Source organism: Pinus tabuliformis, chromosome 7, assembly GCF_031772625.1.
Source record: "Pinus tabuliformis cultivar Carrire ecotype Pingquan chromosome 7, CPIR1, whole genome shotgun sequence".
NCBI classification, from domain to species: Eukaryota; Viridiplantae; Streptophyta; class Pinopsida; order Pinales; family Pinaceae; genus Pinus; species Pinus tabuliformis.
The window spans coordinates 1,984,630,716-1,984,636,603 of NC_142293.1; the positions used below are offsets into that span (position 1 = coordinate 1,984,630,716).

General features: G+C 36.8%; 1 pseudogene; it reads left to right on the forward strand.

Moving 5' to 3' along the window:
* The first annotated feature begins 838 nt into the window (after positions 1–838).
* Positions 839–2,364, forward strand: LOC149256427 (serine/threonine-protein phosphatase 5 pseudogene; annotated as a pseudogene).
* The last annotated feature ends 3,524 nt before the right edge of the window (positions 2,365–5,888 follow it).

The following is a 5,888-nucleotide window of genomic DNA, read 5'->3' on the forward strand; positions in this document are numbered from 1 at the left end:
GGATGTGCAACTTTCTAGGAGTAGCCCGAGAGACACAGAAGAGGTCAAAGAGGGTTTAATTGACGTGGAAGTATCAGTTCGACAGGCATGGGAAGACAAATAATCGTTTAATTTTCTATTTATTGGTCAACGGAAACCTGGCGGAAATGCCATCAAATGTAGTGATCAACCTTGTTCTGTTCCCATGGTTTGGGACGCGTATCAAGCCAGTTCGCTTGAAAAAGTGGCAGACAGGGACATGAAATCAATTGAAGGAAGGGTTAAGTTGCCGACATCTTGTCTTCACGGCGGTAGAGGTAATCTTACAACATTAAAAGAAATTTGAAATTTTGGAAATTTAACTTTGGGAAATAACAATCACCCTGTCCACTGAGGACATTTTGATTCCACTGAGCTGGTTAATGTATCAATAACAGGGTTGCCCATAGTTGGTAGAGACGTTTCTTGGCAGGAAGCATGTGGTGCTAGCTATTGTTCCTCTTCGCCGAATGGTTCCTCAACATTGTTTTCAAGTGATTCAGTGTCACCCACACGGAATATAGCTCACAATCCCGGAAGAGAAAACTATATAGAAGGTGAGAGCTCAAAAATATTAGTGGAAGCAACATATAAAGGCGAAAAGGGACAACCAATGAAGATTGTCAAAGAAGTTCATGAAGAAGAGACCATGATTTCTGAAAACATAGTAAAATATCATCACGCTGTCATGATGATAGGCATGGTTGAGTCAACCATGGGAGATGTTGAGTTGATCAACCTGCAAAACGTACCTCAAGGAAGATGACATGAAGTAGAAATTCACCTAGCAAAAGGTGAAGAAAAGGAAGAAGAGCTCACAATGACAAAAGGTCAACAACAGGATCAAGGAGAAAAAGAAAGCAATTCTCATGAAGAAGTTGATGTATGGGAGAAGGAGCTAGAGTTACTGGAGAAATGGCTAAAAGCACCAATACCTGATGAAGACTGCAAGAGGTTTGCAGTAAAAGAAGCAGAAGCACGGAAGGAAGTTCACAACTGTGAACCAGGGCAAGGAAGCCTTATTAGAATAGATGATGTAGAGGAAAAGCTTGAAAACTCTTTGGAGTTAAGTCAACACACTGAAGTGTTGATGAAAGAAGAAAGTCCAGAACAACAAATTGAAATATTGTTGAAAGGAGAGACACAGTGTGGATGTGTGAAACAGAGGAAGATGCAGCTGGACAGCAGCAACCAAATAAAGCAGGAAGGGAGAATTAATGAAGAAGACGAGCAAGAAGATCGACTGGAAACAGAGATTGAGAACATAAAGAAACTGATGTTGAAGCAGACCAGAAGGAAAAGGCTGGCAGCATCAGAAAAGGTGATTTGTCAAGTACTGAAAGATTTTCAGTAGGGTAAGAGAATTTGTCCAAATGATCCCGATGCCACCAAAAATCTTGAAGACACTGAAACAAAAGTCAAAAAAATTAGATTTATTGAGGCCATCTCAGTGAATGATCTTGTGAATCATTCTGTTGTTGATTCCATTGATTTTCATTCAATAGAGGTAGAGCGACAACATAGAATAAAAGGAGAAAATGTAACATTGGAATTTATAAAGAAAGTGACGGAAGACTTCAAGAATCTGGAAAACATACGCAGAAGGCGTGCATTTCAAATATTACTGCAAGTAGAGGATTTGGTGGAGGTGATGCCATCGCTGGTTGACATTGATATTCCGATTGGAAAGCAATTCACTGTTTGTGATGACATCCATGGTCAATATTATGACCTTTTTAACATCTTTGAGGTTAGTAGGCTTCCTTCGGAGGACAATTCTATTCTTTTTCATGGTGATTTTGTTGAACGAGGATCATTTTCAGTTGAAGTTATACTTGTGCTATTCGTATTCAAGTCTATGTGTCCAACTGAAATCTATCTTGCAAGAGGAAATTATGAAAGCAGGAGTATGAACCAGACTTATAGTTTTGAGGGCGAAGTCAAGTCCAAGTATAGTGAAAACATGGTTGAGCTTTTCGCTAAAGTGTTATGCTACTTGCCTTTGGCTCATGTCCTCAATGACAAGATTTTTGTTGTCCGTGATAGTTTTTTAGTGTTGATGGTATAAACCTGGATGTTATCAAAGACATTGTTCGGTTCCGAGAGCCACTTGAAGAGGGTCTAATGTGTGAAATACTTTGGAGCGACCCATGGCTCCATAAAGGGCGTGGACCCAACAAACGAGATGTTGGTTTGTCTTTTGGAGAAGATGTGACCAAAAGGTCTTTCCAAGAAAACAATCTTGAGCTGGTGGTTAGGTCTCATGAAGTTAAAGAGGAAGATTATGAAAGTGAACACGATGGCAAACTTATTACGGTTTTCGCAGCTCCAAACTATTGTGACTAGAGACGAAAGATGACGCAGGAAGCATCTCACATGCAGCCTAAACGGAGGAACAGAGCATATGGACAACTCCATGACAAATTCTGGGATCCACGAGGAATTTTATTTTATTTTTTTCCTTGAAAGCACATGATGAGGGGATCATGAATGTTTTCAAGCGTGAGAGTTTGATGTTTGATGCAGGAGCATCTAGACTTGGGCCAGCGATGTGACAGAGTGGTCACATGTTGTCGCTAATGCATGAGGAAGACTTAATTGTTAAATTTGTGTTAATTTCAATAAGGGCAAGCAGTTAAAATAGGTCTAGTTTAGTTAAATGAAGATAAAGATTGGGTTATAACTGTATAACTAATTCTTTCATATGCGGAAAGAAATAGTTAGCTCTGACTTATGTATAGCTTCTTTTGGAAAAAAAAAATGAAGGCAGCAGGTGGGTGATAGGAGGAGCGAGGGAAGGTCTGACAAAGTGAGAGGGCCAAAGGCAGAGCACACCCATCCTTGTATGGTCATGCCGTGGAGGTGGCCGTAATATGCTAATAAAGATTCTGCATGTGAAAACTGTAATAGTTCTGTGATTTTTGTGACTCAATCTCCCCATGTTTAATTGGACAAATGTGTAGTTGTAACCGAGTTGCAAATAATTAAAACGTGTTTTAGTGAATTTTTACGGGAATGCTTCATTGTGAATTTTTGTTTGCGTATGTGTAAATTATCTTGTGTTAAGGACCCAAACCTCTGCCTCAGTCAAATATATATTGCAGGTAATCTCGGACATGAAACCTTTGTTCCAGCGTGGGAAGCAACAGGGAGTTGTTTGTCAAATTTGTTTATGATCTCAATTTTTATAATGAATATTTGAAAGCACAGGTTCACGGCTTCCATGTCCAGAATACTAAATCTGGCAATCCAGAAGGGTGGAACGCTACGCTGGAGAGTCTCTGCTGAAGAATAGGGCACATCAGCCACAGGAAGAAGGGAAAGTTGGAGCAATCCGAAAGGCTGCGGAAATTGTGCTAAGAATGCGCTTGGGCCAGAGATGTAGAGGATTGCGCGAAAGAATTTGAAATAGATGTCGAAGAGGGGCTGAGCAGCGAAGATGTCGAGAAACGATGGAAAATATGGGATTGGAATGAGCTGGAAAAGCATTTGGGGCCGTCAGTTTGGAAGCTCATCAGTAATCAATTTAATGACACTCTGGTAAGAATTTTATTAGTGGCTGCTGTTGTTTCGTTTGTTCTTGCATGGATTGATGGCGATGAAGGCAGGCCTTCGTCGAGCCGCTGGTTATTTTCTTGATTTTGATTGCCAGTGCTACCGTCGGCGTCTGGCAAGAAAGCGATGCGGAGAAAGCGCTAGAGGCGTTGAAGGAAATGCAGTCGGAACACGACAAGGTGAGAAGGGAGAGGCATTTCCCAAGATCGGGCCCGTAAATATATTGAAAATGAAGCGACTCTTGGTTTTGTTTTCATCATCTTGATAATTCTTATAAAAAATACATATTTCAAAATCAATAATTTGAGATGAAGCTACAAAATTAAACCATAGTTTTGAACCGTCATCACTTGATGCACAAGTCTTTTGAGTAATATTGTTATGGGAACCAATAATTAATTGACTTTTGTCTTCAATCTCAAATAATTTATTATGATAGACACAAGATTCTTGTTTAAATACAAACTCGTCTAAATCAATAGAAGAGACACTTTGAGACAAAGTTGAATCATTTCTTAATCGCCCTACTGATAAAGAATGGGAAGGAATATTATCACCATGAGAACATAAAATAAGATTTGAAACTTATGTTGAAGACGTTTTATGCCATCATCATAATCATCATAACAAGCTTCCGTTTCTTGTAGATCATAACAAAGACTATAGATCATAATAAGGATTAGACTAATGAACATAAACAAATGGATATGCAAGAGATTCATTAACATGTTGATTCTTTTCAATCCCAATTTCATGAACAGGGTCTATGAAACCTAATCAAACTCATTAGGTTGATTTGCATGATTTTACTCTTTAGTTAAAGTTGAATGAGTTAAAATAAATGTTTGAGAATGAAGATTAGATGATCTTATATCCCATGTATTAATATTGGTAAACAAATAAGGAGACATGAAATAGTGACTACCAGAGTGCATGTGATTTTCATGAAAAGAAACATCTATCATAATATTATAAGTTAATCTTTGGGTAATAGATGAATCTTCTGCTAGAATTACAGGGACCAATTCTAGATTATCCTCTCAGGACGAAACATCATAAACATGATCAATGGTTAAATATATATTTTCTACAAGATTTTCCTTTGTTGAGTTTTCCTCTTGAGACTGCATGCAAAGGATTTCAGGAATAGTTTCCAATTGAGACTTAGAATATAAAATAGTTTCACATTGTTTAGAATGTAGAAGATCAATTCCTCTTGTAATTGATTGTGAAGTAATTTAGGATTAACTAGCTGGCACTAAAAATTCCAAGACAAGATAAAGATTAACCATTGGCTCAAAATCTATGTTGTTTTCATTATTTTTTTAATCACTGGAAAGAACAAGATTAAGAAACCATAAGGTTATATTGTTCCTAGGAGGTAAATCTTTTAAATGAATTCTTCAACAAAGTACAAGAAACCTAGAAGAAAACTACTGCTATGTTTCATTTTCATCGATAGATAAACAATTGACTTCTAAACATATGTGCATTAAGAAATATAGTAATGAACTACTTTGAAGAATTAATGTATTTGGTTGGAAGTGCTTTAAATCAGTGAAGTATCCTCCCATGGAAAGTGAGAGTAAACAACCTTCATAACTCATCATGAGTAAAATCTCCAAAAGAATTACATTTAAATAGAAAATGATGAAGATGTACAAGAGTAAAAAAAAAAAAATGTCGTCACCATCAAATATTTTCTTTGATAAATATTTGACTACATCTTTACCAATGCTTCTATTAGGTTAGCATGAACTAAAATGGTTGGGAATGGAGTCATGAAGAATTAAAAACATTGAAAAACCAAGTCTCTTTGAGGCTAGCTTGTTTAAACACTATTTTGTTACAATGAATTTGAAAGGAAGGAAAATAAATCTAGAACTGCTAAAGGCTGAGGAATGGATGATTTAAATATTAATTTTCCTTAGGCCCTCCTTCCAGCTCCATTTTGTTACCTTATTTAGCAAGGAGGAAGTGGTTGAGACTAAGGCTCTTTAATAGTCCAAGTTGCTTGAAGTATTCATCTCTTATGTGTTTAGAGGCTCCATTACCTTTTTGCATATTCCTCAGTTAAAGGGAAAAGACAAAGAAAACCTACAACTTGTCAATAAGTACAATGGAAATAAAATATTGGTTAAGTCTAAATTATAAATACAATTATAATTTACATTATTGTTAGTATATTAATGAAACATGTTTATACACAATAAAATAGTGCCACAATGCAAGTTCCTAATCCTTAGCAGAAAGATACTTTATGATATTTAATCAAGAATGCCCTGACTAAGAATCTATCTAATTAATATTGTTAT